Genomic DNA, 18,221 nt, shown 5'->3' on the forward strand with positions numbered 1-18,221 from the left:
GCGGAGCGGAGGAGCGGTCACGTGACCACAAACATCCAATGGGAGCGAGGGACTAGCCCCGCCTCCCGCCACGCCTCCATTCCGCCTCCGCCCCACCCACAAAGCGTGCTCACTGCCTCGCCTGCCAGGACACAAAAAAAGCACCAGATTGAGCAAGCGAGGCAGAGCAGGAGCACGGATCAGCGCGGCCCGAGGCGCCATGCCCGAGGCCTAAGGAAGCCAATTACACTTAGTCGCCTAAAGACTAATTTGCTCGCTGTGGGCTACACTCGCTTTGTAAGTTGTGGGGAAGCCACGTTATAGGCACAATCATTATTTTACCGTGATGGGCCACACACGCAACAAAAACCAGCGCAGAAAAGTACTCGGAGGCCCTCAATTTCTGAGCAATTTATATTACATTCATAGATCAAAGATTTCCTAGAACTAAAGCCGCTTTTTGTTGTTGCTTGTATTATTTTCTCTTGTAATCTATCGATTTGGCTGAATGGGATTTCTTTAGGACGGCGGTGATGTGAGGTAACGAGCGCCACAAGATCCACGGCCACCTAAGGGGATCACCACAATAAAAACGTCCCTATTGTATACTGACGCATTGAAAATAACAGCTTAAATACAAATAAGCCCTCGCATATTATATATCCATGTACAAAGTGTTCCTTTGTTCACCCCCATCCTCATTTCTCTGCTGTCGTACAGAGATACGTCCTGGAAACAATTTCTGTAACAAAAGAACACAAAGGGTCGCATTCTGAACGACTGCTAGCAAAAAAATAATAATAATGGATTTGATAGTGTCAAAGGCTGTTGTTTTTTTTGGATATCAAAATAGTAATTACCGGGGCTATTGATCAAACTCCCACACTGGCCATTTTGGTGGCAGATGGTGGTGAGGAATTTGGAATACTCATCTGTTATCATCAATGTTTCAAACTACTTTGCACCAATTTTATGCTTGTGTCATGATGCAGTATGTGGGGGGTCAGGGGGGGGAAAGAGTGGGAGGTGAGTTACTGAGTTCGCCTATGATAATGGTTGTCACAGGATACCAGGACTAGTACACCAGGGATCAGTACACAAGACAGAACTGCAATGTTGAACAAAAGTGAATTTATTGGAAAAAGTTTCCACAATCTTCCAGTACATAAAACACACACAAACTCACCCAACTGGGGTAACTGGTGTACAACCTAAAGACCTAGGTGTGGGGACCTCCGCCCCCGGAAGCTTACGCATTCCCAACTTGTGCCGCTGTCCTTGGTAGCATGGGCAGCACTGCCTTGCTCTCCGCTGGCTTGGGGGGGAGAGAGGAGAAGGGGGAGAGAGAGGATGGAGAGGGACAGAGCAGAGGGTGGAGGGATGGGAGAGAAATAATTCAATAATACAGCATAATTGGGAACGATATTACACACATACCATTATAATATTTCTTTTTAAGTGATGTAATTTGTTTTTAGAAATTATTTTTGATTGTTTTCTGCTTTTTACTTTTAGAAACCTAATTATACTATATATTAGAATGCAGATAGGTGAGACGGGGCAGCTGCCTTGTGATAAAGAAAGCAGACCGGGACTTCTTAGATAAGTACAAAAGCTTCAATGGTACATATAGCAAAGAGACTCACTCTTACGCGTTTCGCACGGAAGTCCGCACTTTATCAAAGAGTGGCCCTCCGTGCGAAACGCGTAAGAGTGATTCTCTTTGCTATATGTGTCATTAAAGCTTTTGTACTTATCTAAGCAGTCCCGGTCTGCTATCTTTATCACAAGGCAGCTGCACCGCCTCACCTATCTGCATTCTGTTTCCTACCCCGGTTGGAGCACGCTAACGCTGTCCTACGTACAAACAGTGAGTCATTTGTCTTTTTCAATACTGGCTTACCTCATACAAGATATTCCTCAGGTCAGAGGCTATTGAGGAGGCCAGACCACTGTACTATAACGTGGCTACGAGGGAGATTATATTCACATGGGACAGTCATTGTGATTGAAGAATTTAACAGTTATATGTGAACTTTTCAATTTTGGATTCTATTGAGTAACGTCGTTAGGGGGCGTGGGGCTCCCATTTCTTATACTATATATTAGTAATATACTGTACCACCACCATTACAGGTATTTTGGGGACGAACCCATTGGGGACACCTCACAAACCCCTAGTCGTTCTCGAAACCCCCTGTTGAGAATCACTGATCTGAACAATACAATTTACACAGTCACTAATGCACCATAACAAAATCATGTGTCAATACCTGTGGGCAAAGTATATCTCGCTATTTCAAACTCATAGGTGAAGGGAGCCCTCATCATACTGTATATATTTTAACCCCGTTGCTGACTGCTTTGGCATTGAAGGGGTTAATAAAATAGTATTCCCTAGATTGGTCATCACTAGAGTCTAGGCGCAAAGTTCACCTTTCCTGTCTTGGCTTTAAATTCTTTATGGGCAAGCTACCCAGCTATCTGAACAAGCTCCTCACCCCTACCACATGCAGCACTTATCACCTGAGATCAGACTCCAAAAGACTGTTCATGGTCCCAAGGCTCAACAAAGTATCCGGCCGTTCCTCCTTCTCTTACCGTGCACCCCAAAACTGGAACAACCTACCAGAGATTCTCACATCCACCACCAGTTTAAGTTCTTTCAAATCTATGGCTGTCTCACATTTTAATCTGGTCTGTAACTGTTTCATTCGCCCATAATATATATTTTCGTTAACTGTGCATGCAATGTCTTGTATATAATGTATACCCTGTTCATTTATGTAACTGTATTTGTAACCATGTATTATTTGTCCTAACTCTGTGCCCAGGACATACTTGAAAACGAGAGGTAACTCTCAATGTATTACTTCCTGGTAAAATATTTTATAAATAAATAAATAAAAATAAAATATTATTTGTTGATTGGAAATACTATAACATTATAATAATACAATAATAAAAAGGAAATAGATCAAACTAAAATCCAAAAAGTTTAGCTCTGTCAAAAAGAGACACATTGTGAATTTCAACTATTGTGTGTTTTTTATGTTAATGTGAAAAACTACTGTACAGAAATCATGTTTTACAAGAAATAAAATATGAAAAATCATTAAGTACTATTAGTACCATTAAGAATTTTACATACAGTTAATACAACTACCATTCTTTTTTTCTTCTAAAATACATGATATCGGCAAATAGGTTTATTTGTTTTTAATGAAAAAGTGATAAATCAGATTCTTTCCAAAGATTATTCATAGGAGAGTTAATTGTTAGGATTAAACAGCTCCTCCTTTGTGTTTAAAAATGGACTGAGTTCATCTTGGTGCTAATTAGATTCATGAGTGATTATTTAATGCATAAAACTATTACTAGGGGGAAAAAATTATTTTCGCTGTTATCGACTAAAGACAAAGAACCCAATAGAAAAAGCCATCTGATCTAATACATGTAAATGCCGCTGCAAAGAATCCTCAAGCAAACCATCAATTTCAAATGCGAAAAATGAGAGCTTGGTGCTTTATGATAAATGCATTTTCATTAAAGAAAAGTGAACATTTGACTGTATAAAAAAAAGTAATTTACAGTGGCTTATTTCAAGATTAAAATTGCCATTTAGAGCCGTTTTGCAGCCTAGAGCTGTTCCCTATTGTGAGTGTGCAGGAAACTTTAAACCCTAAACACGCAAAGCGAACTTCATTGCTTCTGTCTGTGCACAAGCACCTAAAACTATATGAAATGTATAAAATTGTATGAAATATGTATGAAATTGCCGCCACAGTTGCAATGGCAAGAGCTGAGTTATTAAATCGGCAATCCAAACGTTTTTTTTTTTTTACATTTATTTTTTGAACACAGGTACCTGATTGGCTAGCAGGGTCTTCGTAATGGCGGCATTTCACCCTCCCTCCCTGTGGGCCAATAGGAAGCCGTGACATCATCAGGTACTTTAAAACCCAGCTAGCTCAGCTGGAGCGGCTTCCGACACCCCCTACTGGAGGTAAGTACCTCTTGAAGCAGGGTGTGCCAGAGCTGAAATTAATAGGGTTCAGCTCTGGAAACCCCCTGTTTCAATCCTGTGTGGAAAAATTAAATAAAAAATCCTCTCCCTCCCCACCCCCTCTGTTTTGTTACAAAGATGGGAAGCAGGCGTCCCCAGAGCTGAACCACATTCATTTCAGAGTACGGCCAGTACTTGGTATTTAAAATGTGTCACATGGACCAATAGGGAGCCACAACGTCATCTATTTCAGCTTCCTATTGGCCAGTGTGATGCAGATTTATACTGCCATTTTCTTTCCCCTGCGGAGGATAGGTACACACTACTTTAACAGTAAATATCTTGGGAAACAGGGGATCTTCTGTATTTTAGCTCCCGCTTCCTAGCCTACTAAAAAAAAGGGGGGGGGGTTAAAAAAACAGACAGGGTGCCCAGCTGCTTTAAAATTATTTTAGTGAGCTCACAGTATATATCCAAATCAGAAAGATACTGGAGGATTTGCAATGAAAATGTAATGTATAGATCAGGAGTGGCCAACTCCAACCCTCAAAGGCCCCCAACATGTCAGGTTTTCAGGCTATCCCTGCTTCAGCACAGGTGGTGCAGTCTTTGACTGAGCCACTGATTGAGCCACCTGTGCTGAAGCAGGAATATCCTGAAAACCTGGCCTGTTGGTGGTCCTTGAGGACTGGAGTTGGCCACCCTTAGTATAGATGGGCAGAAAAACTTCCTTGCAAAGGACATTTACTGTATTTCCTGTTGCTGTCATAATAAAATACAACATCACTCAGCAGTGAAGCAGTCTCATTCTGTATTTCACGAAAAACGTCTGAGTGACAGAAATGGCAAGCGACTCAGTGTTTTGTTCAATGTCGCTTTTTCTTGTGAGCTGACACGTAATGGAATATACTGCAGCATTCGCAGCTAAAACCACTGTGGGACCATTCGGTAAAGGCATAAAAAGGCGACTTTCTTTAATCCTTATAGGCCAGGGTTAGGAAGCAATCGATTTTTGCCTATGGCTATGGTTTAAGACTTTGGGGCCTACGCTATAAGCGTTCATAAATAAAATCGCCGGGCTGTTTAATTCGCCAGTTTTTGGAGCGTTGCTATCACGGTATTCAGAAAGCCTTAATTACCTGTGATAGCTAAATTCCCAAAAAGTAGCCGGCGACGTGATGATTCGCCTGAAAAGGCCAAACCCAGCGATTTGATATAGCTGCAGAGAGAGCTGCACAGAGAGAGCTGCCTCTCCCTGTGCAAATCTTGACAGAATTCGATTTTATTCCCACGGTCACGTGACGTGAGACATTTAAATGCATAGGAGATACCGGCGCCCCATAACGGGGCCTGTATCTCGAGAAGCAGGGGGTCCCCGGACCTCAAATCAACGCGATTCTGGTCCGGAGATCTCCTGCTCATCTATACTAGTATTAAAATGTGTATTAAAACAGCTGCTACCCACAATAAACCTTAATCGGGTGGTCCCTGCTGGCCTGCGGTACCAATCCTGTGGCAAAAAAAATCTGTAATACATTGAAATAAATACACCCCCCATCTCCCAACGCATACAGTACAGTAATGGGCAAAATTACTACAGCTGAACCCGGTTATAATGTGGTGCTTAGGGTCTACATAATAAGACTGCGTTATACCCGGGATTGCGTTATAACTGGGATCGCAAAATGGCCGCCGTGATCAGGGGTTCAGCAAGGACTTGCCTGGCATCTGCAGCTCTCTCCTCTCTGCAGCTCTCCCTGCTTCATTAGGCTGTGTCCCTGTGCGCAACACTTACGTACGCTCTCCCAAGCTTTCAATTTGCTTTCAACTTTCGAGTGCAGAGGAGGGTCACATGACCCTTCTCTGACCAATGACAGCCCAACAGTGAATACATTTTATATAATACACCTGCAGGAATCGAACCCATGATCTTTCATAGCTAGTGCAATTCTCTAGCTACTATACCACAGACTTGGGAGCCACACTCAGACCGTGTTATACGCGGATCCACGTTGATACGGATCGCGCTATAACGAGGTTGAGCTGTATTATCCAGATATGGATAATAGCTCATTTGCCCATTATTAAATAAAACATTAGCCAGGCAGCATAAATAAAGTAAATAAACCATTCTACTTACCCCTGCAATCACGAAGGGCATCCTCGTCAGCACACTCCGGGTCCTTGTCCTCCGATACCAGCAAGAATACAAGAAAAAATACACTATAGTAATTAAGGGGTTAACTCTCGTCCCCAGCTACCCACCCTCCCCAGACACTATTCCCACCCTGTACCCATTGATTGGCACAGTGGTATATCATACCCATATAATATGGGCCTGATAAGCCACTATAGCAGTCAATGGTCAACCTAATACAAATAATTAAGGCCAACAATACACAATAATCAAAGAAATACACAAGCACCTAAACACCCCAACAATAAAATAACTAAATAGCCTAATAGTACACATCACAAATAATTATCTATCACCAAAATAGCAAAATTATTACAATTATGTTATTCCAAAACAATACAATTAAATAAACACCTATCCAAGTAAACTATTAAACAAATAAACCACTAGCCAAACAATCAATTAAATAAATAAAAGCACTAGCCAACAAAACAAATAATTAATTTAAACCACTAGCCAACAAACAAAACAATTAAGTAAAAACGCTAACCAATCTTGAAATGTACTAAAAACAAGCCATCCAAATTCCAAACAATTGAATCCAAACAATTAACAGAAATCGAAACATAACAATCAATAGAAAACAAGGATTTGCCAAAAAATGTATTGGCTGTCACTGTATTTATATGTACCCTAAAGGGGCACAGATTAATACATTACCAGTCAATGTACAATCAAAAACATAAAAATAAATAAATACAATGAAAAAATGTCATTTACATATATTCAATATTTCTTTTACATTTAGAAGTTTTCACCCTCCGAATCCCATTGTATCTGCAAGCTCTCGTATCGCGACGTGATCACCTGCAAGCCAACGCCATCCACCTTGAAAACCAGCAGCAGAAAAAAAAAATCTTCTCTTTCTTTTATCTTCTATCACCGTCTTCTTTCTTCATCTGTCATTATTTTCTACTTTTCTTTAATCTTCTTTTTTCATCTGTCAATCCAAAGCCCCATGGTCAATCCACAACAGGAACTTGTCTTGTCTGCTTCTTGAGGTAAAATGAAACGTATAGGCCTTATACATGGCCTGTGATGTCACATTTTATGGTCAGATGATACAGCTACAATCTGATTGGATGCTGTATCATGTGACCGCCTCTTTTTTTTTTTTTTTTTAAGTATGTGACGCGATTTCCAAGGGAGGTACGTCACATCCTTAAAACACATGGCTATATCACATGGTATTACAGCCAATGGGATTGAAAACAATCCCATTGGTTGCTGTAATATGTGATTGGTCACATTAGTTCAAAAGGATGTGACATCATCCCTTAAAGTGACTTTTTGGGAACCTCCATCTAGTCTCAGGTTGTGTTGGTATCTGTCGCCTTATCCATCTTTGAAAAGGTCTTCAGTAAATTCCTCTGATTCTTCGACAGCAAGTGCAACATTGAACTTCATTTTATTTTATGACCATGTTTGACAACTCCCAAATAATGTTCCCAGAACACCAACTGATTACAACACTACTATAAGGTCCATTTACTATGTTGAGGTTATTTCTGTGGGATATTCACTCTCAACGTGCCTCACCATTTTATATACAGTAGTAGGATATCCACAACTGGGATCCCCTGATGATCTATAAGTGCAGTCATTCCAATATATTTACTAGGCTGGACAACGACTTTAAGAAATGCTTTTTTCCCCCTAGAATGCTATACGGAATGAAGAAAAAGTTGGGTAGGAATTATTGAGTCATACCAGACAAAGCAGCACAGATGAGATAAAATTACCCCACAGGATGTCAGTCTATTCATTAGTAGGGTTCAGCAAAGGTCTTCTTCCTCCACAAGTGAGATCTTCTGTCACAGTCAAACCAAAACACTGATACGTTTAAACAATTAGAGGTCAAAGCAGCTAACGCATGCAGCCTTGCAAGGATTTTGCATGTATTCTGAACTAGACTGATTCCCATAAATGTATAGGTTTAGGTGGAATCAAGATGACATGAACCAGAGTTGAGTTAGTTGCTTTGCTCCTGGAACATTCAGATGTCATAGCCAATATTTTAAATATGTGCCAAAATAAATGTAGGCTTGTTCAATTCATGTACGGAGAACTCCCTTTTCTGGGCATCTGTTACCAACAACACAGGTCAAAGCTTTGCTCATGGAACTCTCTTAATTTGCAAATCATGACTGGAGCCTGTATTTACTCCTACTGTATGTACTGTGAGAATTGAATTGTCTGTACTTTTAATGCATATGTTTTTATACTTACCTTGGTGCGCTTTTATGTTCATATTTGGGTCATTTACATTTTATGGTTACAGAAGGATAAAGCCAAAAAAAGATAAGCTACAAGAGATCGCTCCATTCAGAAAGGAATGAAAAACCTTCCTTTTTAAGCAAAGCTTGGCAAAAAGACCCCAATACCCTGGCAGACAGATTTACTATTCCCGTTCATGTTTCCTGCCCTTTATTGTGTTCCTCATTGTTCCCCTATATGTTTTCGGTATGTCCTAGTTGTAGGTTTAGGATGTGTGTCCTAGCCACATGCACTCTAGTACCAAGTTTTCTTGGTGTCTGTGAAGGTTTTTTTTTTTTTTTTAATGCAGAAGACTCTCTTTTTGTTACAAGTACTGTTTGATCCTGTAATGACTAGCGGCAAATACAGTATGAGCTCCGAGGTTTCTACTTAGCATTGATCTTCCTAACTTGCAATGCGGTTTGTTTATTTCTGAACAGGCCGCAGGTGCTCTTCTGCATTAAGAGAACCTGTGTCATACATAAAAACAATTTAACTGAAGTTGAACTTGAGAAGATCGCACCTATTGTGCTTTTGCCAATTAAGATAACGACAACACAAAAATATTGTAGAAACAATTACAGTGCACTGTGTTCTTGCACAAGCTAATTATAGAGCCTTAATGTAAGGTGTAACCCATTCTTTCGTTCAACAAAACATTTGATGTGTCCCCAAAGTCCACCTGGGTACTATAGCAACATACAGTACAGTATATATATTATTTTCAATCTCATTTAGGGACCTAGTAAATATAATGGCTTGCATGAATTTCACTGCGGCTATGAAACACAGTGATTACCGTCTGTCATCAAAGCCCATCATAAAAAATGTTAGGGGCAGAGGAAGAGCATTTTATCAAGATGTTCCAATCATCTCTCTTGAAAATATATCTTTGCTCATTTACACGGTATTTTATAGTTTCCTCTTATATTAGGTATCAATTCAAGTATGATTATTTTCTTCTGAGCCATTTTGACACAAAACATTATTATTATTATTATTTTTCACAGTAAAATGAATGAAAAGAGAAGACAGCATACCTCGTTACAGAACAGCAGATGTGTCCGTTACTGATACCCCGAGCACTAAAGCTAACAGCACTTATTCATACACCTGAAGGCATAAAAGGAAAGTCATGCCCATCTTATTTATTTGCTTTATTTTTGGAGTGTCAGTTTGACGTACAGTAGACATACCGGATTTCATAGTTGTATTAAGCTAATGGAGTGTAATGTCACTGGCATATTCAATTTGCAACTACATTGAACAAATTGGATAAGAAAGCCGTCTGACAGCATCAGTTCTTTTTAATTTTGCTCACATTGACCACCTACCGGGATAACTAAGTCAGGTCATGGACTATTTTACAGTGTACAGTATCAGTGATGAAGAATGTATTATTTGGATACATTATTAATGCAGCCGTTCTCAGTTTGTAAATCCAGTCGAAGTAGACAGTTTAAAGTAGTAATCTGTGCTTCTTACATATTTTGTTACCCTTATAGGAACTACTGTACATACACTGTAGCTCTACATATTCTCCATGAACATATGAAATAGCATTTAAAAGTGAAAATGATTCAAGATGGCTAGGGAGTCACCCAGTAGGAAGGTGCAAGGTCATCTCCTAATGATGCTCCAGCTTTCTATAGGGCACTGAAGTGAGACTAAACTCAGCGGCCATATTATTCTCCTGGTATCATAGTCCAGAAGATGTAAATGCTATTTTATTGGAAACCAAGGGAGTCCCTGGGGCTTTTAGTAGCACAGTTCACGTGAAAGGGACCCGCTCGCTAATATATGGCAAAATAAAAACACACAAAAACGATTATGAGTGTACTGTAGTGTTCACATCCACTATGTTGTTTCCTATAAATGTTTGTAAGACCTATTTTATATAGTGGAACCAATCCTATAAGTCACTTGTGGCTGGGACGGAGGGGGCTGTGTTAGTGAAGCAGAGAGAGCGGATCACAGTGGTGGCCGGAGGATAGGTTCTGCTACAGAACAGCAAGACTGACGGTGCCGAAGGCCTACCTGTCTTACCTCCTGCTCCCCCTTAGCCCCCACGAGTGAGGAGATAGCCCGAATCACGGCAGAAAATAAATAAAATATACGCCCCTTCTCCCCCTCGGCTCCCATCTCACTCCTGCACTGCTAACCTAAATGGCTGCCAAATAAGGCAGGCGGCAGAGATGCAAGGACAGGATGTGTCAAATTGTTCAACGAAATACGCACAGAATTTCAAACCCATAAATCCAATTCTTTGCGTATCGTTAGGTCAGGCATTTTTTCAACACGCTACAAAAAAACGGACCCTCTGACTTTCAATGAAAGTAAACTAGATCAACGGATATGAGCCCCAAAACAAAATAAATTCTCAATAGGACTGTAGACGGACGTTCACAGAGGTATGCAAGAGAGACTGATTATTGTGAAATTAAAGAAGGCTTTTTATTGCGCCTGTTTCCTTAACATCATCACACCATCCAAACAAGGTGTAAACAAAGCTTCTATTCATTTGGGAGTATTTCTAGTGAAACAATATGCAGTTCACAACTCCCTTAGATAAACATGTCTCCCAGCCCCAAAACATATAGCATGAAATAAGTAGATATACGAAGTCTCTTAAGAATGAATGTCTTAGGCCACGTCCATACTTTATACTTTCTTGCTCAGGCGCGCTGACGCTTAGCTGCGACAGCCGTCAGCGCTCATTTTTCATGGCCTTGCTTCAGAGACAGCGAGTGTACTCGCGAGGCTGGTGGGAGGCGGGATTCCTGCGGTGGCTATGTCGCGTCATCGCGCATGCGCTGTGAGCACGGCAATGGCAAGTTCCTGCAGTGCTGCCCAGCCCGGGAACAGCGGCTGTGCTGCGGTGGGACACATGTAGCTATGCTGCCCCTGGTACACGCAGTTCCTGCAGTGCTGCCCAGCTCGGGGACAGTGGCTGTGCTGCTGGGGGACACACGTAGCTATGCTGCCCCTGGTACACGCAGTTCCTGCAGTGCTGCCCAGCCCGGAGACAGCGGCTGTGCTGCTGGGGGACACACATGTAGCTATGCTGGGGGAGAAAGTAGGACTTTACATGATGAGGAGGAGGAGGTGGGCGAGCAGAGAGAAAGGATACCCTTTTGAATTATTATCCCCGCTGGCGCCACACACTCAGTAGCCCGTCCACATATCCCTGCTCTCCTTTCATTGGTTGCTGAGGCGTCACGTGAGCGGAGTCAGCGCGTGAATTTTAAATTTCAGTGTCGGCTCTGTTCAAGTGCGCCTCAGCAAGCAACTGAAAGCATGCGCGAGCCCCTACTAAAGCCGCTTTAATTGCGGCTGTAGGGGCTCAGCGGGAAGCATCAGCAAGCGAGAGCAAGCGAGAGCAAGCAAGCAGTAAGCATGCCCTGGGCCTAATCTGTTCCTTGGAGGGAAAATCTTCTCTGTTCCTGGTTCAGCTCCCTTCCCTCAGGGTGTGTCAGCATTCAGGTTTAGAAGTTTTCCCTGTGTCTTGAAAGCAGCTATGCTGTGTCTTCTGACAGAGCTCAAGACAGGTTGTGGGAGTAAAGACAATCTCTGCTCTCTCTCCAAAGTTCAGCTCAGGTATGAGCTAAGGAGACACATTTCCTGTCTCAAAAGACAGGCTTTGTAAGCAATCTAAATCAGGCAGGTGGTGTTTATTAATTGACTACCAGCAGTTAACCACCACACTGCTAGATTAAAGGCACATTACTTGTACAGGGATTCCTCCATTGTTACAAGGACCATATATGATTTGATAATAAGCCAGAACAGAGCCAAAATAACAGAGGAGGTAGCCAGGAGATGGACAAAAGATATACAAGACATAACGAATGTAACTGAAATACATGAGAGGGATTAAATAAGCGTATACAAGTGCGTCCAATCTGTAACATGGAGAGAAACCCAACTACAAATAGTACAAAGAGCATTTTTGTCACAGTATAGTATATTAAAGGCAAGTTCAACCAATCACCTATCCTATGTCCTAAGTACCAACATCAGAAAGTAGACATGATGCACAATTTTTGGACATGCAAATATATTCAAGCCTTTGGAACAAGTAATTACATTTATGTTAGAACCAAGAATGTTTACAGATGTTAGATAAATACTGTAGTCTGTCTCAACCACCATATGGATGTAAAGGTACACTGCGACAATCACTCTAAAATACCCAGAGGATAGTAGAAGTGTCATTACAGTATATAAAAGGTGTGCACATGCCAATTTGTGGTAATAAATGTGAATATATTTATTTGTCAAATGTGTTAGCAGGAAATAATACATTGAGAGTTACCTCTCGTTTTCAAGTATGTCCTGGGCACAGAGTTACAATGAGAATACACGGTTACATTATATGAACAGGGTTATACATTATATATGTAACCCCGGTCTCTTTTCAGCCCCAGAGACCCCCCATGTAGCGCTCCGAGGCTCTGCGGCACACCAGGCTAGCGGGGGCCGCCATGACAGGTTGCGGGAGCGTGTGCGTGTGCGTTAATCACGCAGGCGCAGTAAGGGTAGCGCACGCAGTCCCAATGCTAAAGAGGTCCTGAGTGGACTACAATTCCCAGCAGCCTCTGGGGATTGCCCTTTCACCTACATCACGAGCAGCCAGCCAGCAAATAGGGTTTTGCAGCTTCTCCTGTGAAGGAATGCTACAATGTTGCAGGGACCACCTTTGGCAGTTGAAGCTGGGAGCAGGAAGGGGGAGGAAGGGTGTAGGGAACAAGTGGCTGCTACACCAGGTAAGGTAATTCCCCAGATCCCAGGCAGGCCCCAATCCCCACCAGGGTAGGGGGTAGGTACTGAGGGAGGGCCCATAGGTTAGGGACTCTGCCCTTAGGTGTGTGAGGGTGCAGTCTTGTCAGTGTCACGGCTGGTAGTGCTGTGAGCGCTGACAAGTAGGCACAGTGTGTGCAGTGCAGTGGGTTGCTGCAGGTTGAGTGTGTGTGCAGTGTGTTTGCTGCAGAGGTTAGGGAGAAGTTAGCCAGAGGGGACCCGGGTGGGTACGGGAGAGGTAGTGTGGGTGCAGGGGGTCAGTGACCCACTTGCATAGGATAGGCTACCCCGCAGGCCCTACGAGTTTCCCCTAAAGCCATTCAAGGTTGCTGTGCTGTAGGGACGGCCTGTAGTACAGCGAGTGTCACGTTAGTCAGATAGGGACTCCATTGACGCTGCGCACCCGTGCAGAAGGTTGGGCGCTGCTCTTCGTTGCGGCTGCAGAGGCCATCTTGGTGGGGCCTTCCCGGACGGTGGATCCTGGATGTCGGGCCGGAACTCGACGGATCCTTTGTGAAGCAGTTGCAGATCCGAGCACTGGAGTGCTCGGCAGGTACTATATCATCAAGTGCACCAACACCGGTTATCAGGCGCTGATGCCACCTTAGGCTAAACTCTTTGTAGGAACACTCAGCGAGTGGTTACCAGACTGAGGCTATACCATATAGTATCATACATGGACACGGTGTGTGGGGAACGCGGTGAGGGGACGGACACGTTACTCCTGATGAGAGTGGCTGGGCCACTAAGGTTACCTGTTGCATTATAGAGAGATAAGGTTACTCTGCATTATCGTTAATACAGTAAAGTTGTTTGCATTACATGTGTGTGTATGTATTTCTTGCCCAGGGGAATCTCACATCACGGGGATCCTGGGTAATGGAGGCGCTGCGCTAAGTAAGTGTATGAGTGTTACTCCAGGCTCCCAGCTAGCGGAGGCTCAGATCTCCTGGAGCCGCAGGTGTTGTACAGTGACCAGTAGTTCCTTTGGGAGGGTTCAGAAAAAGGGCTACATATATAAAGGCATTGCATGCACAGGTAGAGATAATATATATTATAGGCGTATGTAACAGTTACAGACCAGATTAAAAAGTGAGACCGCTTTAGTTTTGAAAGAACATACAGTAGACTGGTGGCGGCCGTGAGAGTCTCGGGTAGATTGTTCCAGTTGTGAGGTGCACAGTATATGTGTCAAAAAAAAGAAACAAACAATTAAACAATTAGAACTATGTAACGCATAATGACAATATATTGTTGTGATATGTGAGACCCGATAAACTCAATAAAAACATATTTAAAAATAAAAATGAAATAAGGCAGCGGGTGCATTCCATTTTTGCTTTGTGAAAGGTACACTGTGCGGTATGCATAGAAACCAACAGAGATTAAAGAAATAATTTAAAATACATTAAAGAGCAATAAACGGCAGGCCGTACCAGCAATAACTGCATCTGATCATTTCTATTTTAGCAATGCCTTGGCCGTACCACATTAGTGTAGCACAGCATGGTGGTCAACATTTTTGTGGGGATAATGGGATCCCGTAGTCATATGATAAGATTAAATGAGCTGTAAATAATTGCACTCAATTATTAGGACACACAGAGAGAACTATTTGCGAAGGTCTCTGCAAGCTCCTGGCCTGCTACTGGGTGTGATGTGCCATGTGGCACTGCAGCTATTAATGAATAGATGGCTATTGGGGATGCAAACTGGCTTGATCATGCTGCTTGCACCAACTAATAGCTATTTTACACGTTCTGCTAAATGGTGCCAATAACCACCCAGAACTACTGTATGTAACAGAAGTGTGCTAAGTGAAAGTAGTTTTTGAAATTGTATCTAAAACAACAATCCCGCAGGCTCGTTTTCGCTTTTAACATAGTTTTTTTGTTTGGGATGGGGGGTGGAAGGGGTAACAGAATTGGAACTAAGATATCCTCTTTATTTTCAGTTCCGGCAAACCCCCCCCCCCCCCCCCCCAGTTACTGAGCGACTTCCCGGTGTACTTACCTGTGTTCTTGCTCCCTCCAGAGGAAACAAAATGGCTGCCAAATCTTGGCGGTCCCGCGGACCAATAGAAAGCTGCCGCAACATCAGTTGGGGATTCCTATTGGAAGGGTATTTAAATTAGAGATGTGCACTTGATTCCGTGTTTTGGCTGTAACATTTTTTCAGGTTTTGGTTTTCGGTGTAACTTGAAAGATGACGCAAAATGTGATTAAATATAGAATAGCTTTCTTAATAGCTCTTCTCTAAGCTCTCTTGGGTAAAATAAAGAACAGTATCACTAAGTCACCTGGTACAGTCTTCCTCCCTCTCTGCACATTGGGCCTGCCGGCACAACCCTTATTCCCCTCATTCAACACTTTGCCGGGGACCACATCTCCTATTGGTCTCCACCATAGGCCTAGTCAGATACCCTTCTCATTAACACCAATCTCTCCCATCCTGCTCAGCTTCATAGGCTTGGTGATATCTCCCCACTCCCTCCTGCATGAGATTTTACAGGTATTGGCTGTAGCCCTCTGTACAAAGTACTGTGGCAGTGACCCAATGCTGTCAGCAAGTCCTCTGTACAAACCTTCCTGGAGATGGGAGACCCCGAATGTACTCTAAATACTTCTCTCCCCTTTGAGAGTACTTTCAGAGTGCTCCCTCCTCCCAAAAACTGTCCCAGGTCCAAATCATGTCCTGCATCCCGTCAACTCCCTCCTCTACTCGACAACTCGCCTGGGGCCCAGACCCTGGCTTTGTCCTGGGCCTCCCTATCCTCCCTCCTCCAGGTATAAGAGCAATCGTGTTGCAATTAGTACTTCCTACCACTCTCAAACATACCATTCTCAACTTAGCCAGAAGGTGTAGACAAGATGGCTGAGTCCAATGGGGAAGGCCAAAGGACAGTAACTAGCACCTACTGTAGTTCTGCTCCGATCTCCGGATATAAAGCTAAGTCCACCACACCTCTTCTATCACAACTTCATTGGGCCAAACCATGACTAAATCATGCCATCCCCCTCTCTACAGACGATGTACACGTGTGGGCAGTAATCATGTGCTAGTTGTACGTCCCCTGAGCAGACTCCCGTGGAGATGGAAGAACCTCGCCATGCTCAAGAGATGCTTCTCCCCTTTCTGAGAATACTTCCAGAGTGCCCCCACTCCCCTCAACGGGTTACTGCTGCTGACCTGTGACTAGCACATTGTTGTTGTGAGCTGCATTTTTCAAAGTCTGCCGCCCTTAGGCAGTTAGTTGTGGCGGCTGCCTTCCTCCTTTTTTCGAATTGCAGCGTCAAATGACGCAGCGGACACTGCGTCGAGATGCCATGGTAACAAGATGCCACGTGATGCCACGTTGGTGACGTCCGCGACGTCATTTGAAACTGCGATTCGAAAAGGAGGCGGGCGGCAGCAAGGAGGAGGCCGCTACAGCTAAGTGCCTTCCCATCGAGCCCGATATGGCAAACGTATATGGGGGTGGACATTTTTGCCGCCCCAATATTTTGCCACACTAGGCCCGGGCCTAATGGGAAATCCACCACTGATTGTTTTAATTGCTCCGTCACTCTATAACTCCATGGGGCCCAGAACATGGCTGAGTTCCCCAGCGGGTGCAGTACAGCTTTAGCCTCGCCGGCTAATTTTTTCGATGGTGTCTGCTCCCGCTGGCGTGTTTGTATGTGTCCCGCTGCAATACGCTAGCGGCAGCATTAATGCCCGCTACATCTGTATCTCGGGAATCAGCTGAAATTAAGGTCGTTCTGCACCGGAGGACACATTGGTTCCAATTCTGTTACAAAGAAAACAATGATATTGATTTCAAACAGGATTACTGCCTTAGGGTATATGAGAGTGAAAGAATGTCTCACTCTCGCTCATTTTAAACTAAAAGGAAAGGTATTTTTGGAGAAAGACATTCCATGTGTGCATATTTGCAAATGTTCCCAATTTCATTACATTTTCTTAAGCTGTCTAATATTTGCCCTTTTCACACATCTCTATTATATATAAATAGTCATCAAAACAAACATGTTATTTCAATACATTTAACATGGCTTCCAATGTTTATACTATTAAAATGATTCATACAAATTTACCCAAAAACACATTTGAAAACAATTCACAAAATTGATGTGTCTGTTGCTATTAGATACATATCCAAGGAAATGCAGTATAATCCCTTTTTAAAATATAGTTTACCAATAATAAAGACTGTATTAAAAATGACCTGGGTTATATGGAAGAAAATGGCTGCAGTGACCATTCGTCCTCCCCGAGACACACGAGGCAGCCATCTTGGAGCTGTGATGTCATTAAACACTGTAAGAATCAGAAGCAATGCATTCAGATTCCAAGCTTATCTTTCTCAGCTTTGCGCCTCTAATAAAATGTCCTTTTATATTTCAATTCCAAATATATTGAATAATTAAAAAGTAACCAGGTCCGTTAGCAGTCTCGCTTATCAGCTCATCCTCAAATGTACAAAATAGTCTATGAGCTAAACTTTTACTGGTAATTTTTTTTAATATACTGTATATAGTCTGAAGCATTTTTCAAATCAAATTAATTGAAATATACATTAAAATACACGCTCATGGTATCATTTCCCAAAGTACTTACAATTGCTAATTGTGATGACCAAAACAGTGCTTTTGTGTAAATTATAGTACATAACTTGGTCAGCGGGCTTATTATCCCTCATTTATCTTAAATCTTATCCAATTGATAATGTAATCATTAACTATGTAAGCAACACCCAGATAAGAATAATTACAACAAATCGATGTCTAATGCTCGGTTAGTAAATTGGTTTAAAGTATTCAGTTTCAGTTGAAAAGTGCACGTTACCAAGTAAGATTCAGATGCTAACAGAACTGATTGATTTTGATTGAAATCAATACAAACAGAGAAGTGTGTACAAGTCACCAATTTGTATTGCCTGGGATAAAGTTTGATCCCAGTTATGATAAGCTTCATTTTCAA

The 18,221-nt window shown here is 42.5% G+C and overlaps 1 long non-coding RNA gene across 1 annotated transcript in view; it reads right to left on the reverse strand.

The window, feature by feature from the left end:
- Positions 1–335: 335 nt before the first annotated feature.
- Positions 336–18,221, reverse strand: part of LOC142462989 (uncharacterized) — a 35,918-nt gene continuing 18,032 nt past the window's right edge. Inside the window, exons 2-4 of the long non-coding RNA XR_012787324.1 lie at positions 15,252–15,348; positions 1,166–1,294; positions 336–721 (exon numbers count right to left, since the gene is read on the reverse strand). This is a non-coding gene — a long non-coding RNA (uncharacterized LOC142462989). The remainder of the gene's footprint in view (positions 722–1,165; positions 1,295–15,251; positions 15,349–18,221) is intronic.

The sequence above is a fragment of the Ascaphus truei genome, chromosome 11, assembly GCF_040206685.1.
Source record: "Ascaphus truei isolate aAscTru1 chromosome 11, aAscTru1.hap1, whole genome shotgun sequence".
Taxonomy (NCBI): Eukaryota; Metazoa; Chordata; class Amphibia; order Anura; family Ascaphidae; genus Ascaphus; species Ascaphus truei.